The following is a 2,741-nucleotide window of genomic DNA, read 5'->3' as shown; positions in this document are numbered from 1 at the left end:
CAGGGGAGAAGCAAAGGATGGTCATAGACTATAGCCAGTCCATCAACAGGTACACACAGCTAGATGCGTACCCTCTCCCCCGCATATCCGACATGGTCAATCGGATTGCCCAATATAAGGTCCACCGTGGACCTCAAGTCCGCCTACCACCAGCTCCCCATCCGCCCAAGTGACCGCAAGTACACAGCCTTCGAGGCAGACGGGCGATTATACCACTTCCTAAGGGTCCCATTTGGCGTCACAAACGGGGTCTCGGTCTTCCAACGGGAGATGGACCGAATGGTTGATCAACACGGGTTGCAGGCCACGTTCCCGTATCTCGACAACGTAACCATCTGCGGCCACGATCAGCAGGACCACGACGCCAACCTCCAAAAATTCCTCCAGACCGCTAAAGCCTTGAACCTCACATACAACGAGGACAAGTGCGTGTTTAGCACAAACCGGCTAGCCATCTTGGGATATGTAGTGCGCAATGGGATAATAGGCCCCGACCCCGAACGCATGCGCCCCCTTATGGAATTTCCCCTCCCCCACTGCTCCAAAGCCCTGAAACACTGCTTGGGGTTCTTTTCATATTACGCCCAGTGGGTCCCCCAGTACTCAGACAAGGCCCGCCCCCTAATACAGACCACTACCTTCCCCCTGTCGACAGGGCTTCAGCCGCATCAAAGCGGATATCGCAAAGGCCACGATGCGCGCCATCGACGAGTCCCTCCCCTTCCAAGTCGAGAGTGACGCCTCCGACGTAGCTCTGGCGGCCACCCTTAACCAAGCAGGCAGACCCGTGGCCTTTTTCTCCCGAACCCTCCACGCCTCAGAAATCCGCCACTCCTCAGTGGAAAAGGAAGCCCAAGCCATAGTGGAAGCTGTGCGACATTGGAGGCATTACCTGGCCAGCAGGAGATTCACTCTCCTCACTGACCAACGGTCGGTAGCTTTCATGTTCGATAATGCACAGCGGGGCAAAATTAAAAATGACAAGATCTTAAGGTGGAGGATCGAGCTCTCCACCTTCAACTACGAGATCTTGTACCGTCCCGGAAAGCTGAACGAGCCGTCCGATGCCCTGTCCCGCGGCACATGTGCCAACGCACAAATAGACCATCTCCAAACCCTCCACGAGGACCTCTGCCACCCGTGGGTCACTCGGTTCTACCATTTTATAAAGTCCCGCAACCTCCCCTACTCCGTGGAGGAGGTCCGTACTGTCACCAGGAACTGCCACATCTGCGCTGAGTGCAAACCGCATTTTTTCAGGCCAGATAGAGCATACCTGATCAAGGCTTCCCGCCCCTTTGAACGCCTCAGTCTGGATTTCAAAGGGCCCCTCCCCTCCACCGACTGAAACACATACTTCCTGAACGTGGTGGACGAGTACTCCCGCTTCCCTTTCGCCATCCCCTGCCCCGACATGACAGCGGCCACAGTTATTAAAGCCCTGAGCACTATATTCACACTGTTCGGTTGCCCCGCATACATCCATAGCGACAGGGGGTCCTCCTTCATGAGTGACGAGCTGCGCCAGATCCTGCTCAGCAAGGGCATAGCCTCGAGCAGGACGACCAGCTACAACCCCCGGGGCAACGGGCAAGTAGAGAGGGAGAATGGCACGGTCTGGAAGACCGTCCTACTGGCCCTACGGTCCAGAGATCTCCCAGTTTCACGGTGGCAGGAGGTCCTCCCGGACGCTCTCCACTCCATCCGGTCGCTGCTGTGTACCACCACTAACCAAACACCTCATGAGCGCCTCCTTGTCTTCCCCAGGAAATCTTCCTCCGGAACGTCGCTGCCGACCTGGCTGGCGGCCCCAGGACCCATCTTGCTCCGGAAACACGTGCGGGCGCACAAGTCGGACCCGTTGGTCGAGAGGGTTCATCTCCTCCACGCGAACCCGCAGTACGCCTACATGGCGTACCCCGACGGCCGACAGGACACGGTCTCCCTGCGAGACCTGGCGCCCGCCGGCAACACGCACACCCCCCCGACACCGATCACCCCCTCCCTGCCACCGGCGCACCCCGCGACCGCCCCCTTCTCGGGAGGATCGCTCCTCCTCCCATGTCCGACCAGGAGTGAAAATGAAGCAGACACCGAAAAGCTCCCGGAGACGACAATGCGGGAACAAGCACCTGCACCACCACCGGGGCTGAGGCGATCAACAAGGAAGACCAGACCGCCCGCTCGACTCGTGGCATCGGTGTAACACAAGAATGTTGTGGACTTTAACGAGAATGTTCTTTTTTTCCTCTTACGAATTTAGGAAATAGTTCACAAACCCTGTACATAGCCCAATGTCGAGCAAAGCGTAGAGCATTGAAAAGACATGGCAAAAATTTTCTCCTCCCAGGACCAGCCTTGTAAACCCCTACCACCATGCGAACCACCACCCCGCCGGGTTCATTTTTAACAAGGGGTGAATGTGGTAGTATGCATTAGGGGTCATGTGGGACTGTGAAGCCGTGATGCTATTGGCTGACAGATCCCCGGTCCTGGTTGGCTGTTGATCTCTAGCTCCGCCCTGAAGGCGGAGTATAAGAACCAGGAGTTCTCCCCGCAGCTCCAGTCTGTTGCTGAACTGCGGGGAACAAGTCACGCTTAATAAAGCCTCATCGACTTCATCTCTATTCGTCTCTCGTAAGTCATTGTGCGCTACAGGTTGATCATGTTATTTTTGAAAATAAAGATCTCGTCTTTACAATATAATTACCGAATACACCAATTCATTAATGATAATCAAT

The sequence above is a fragment of the Scyliorhinus torazame genome, chromosome 5, assembly GCF_047496885.1.
Source record: "Scyliorhinus torazame isolate Kashiwa2021f chromosome 5, sScyTor2.1, whole genome shotgun sequence".
NCBI lineage: Eukaryota > Metazoa > Chordata > Chondrichthyes > Carcharhiniformes > Scyliorhinidae > Scyliorhinus > Scyliorhinus torazame.
Note: the sequence above shows the minus strand (reverse complement) of the source record.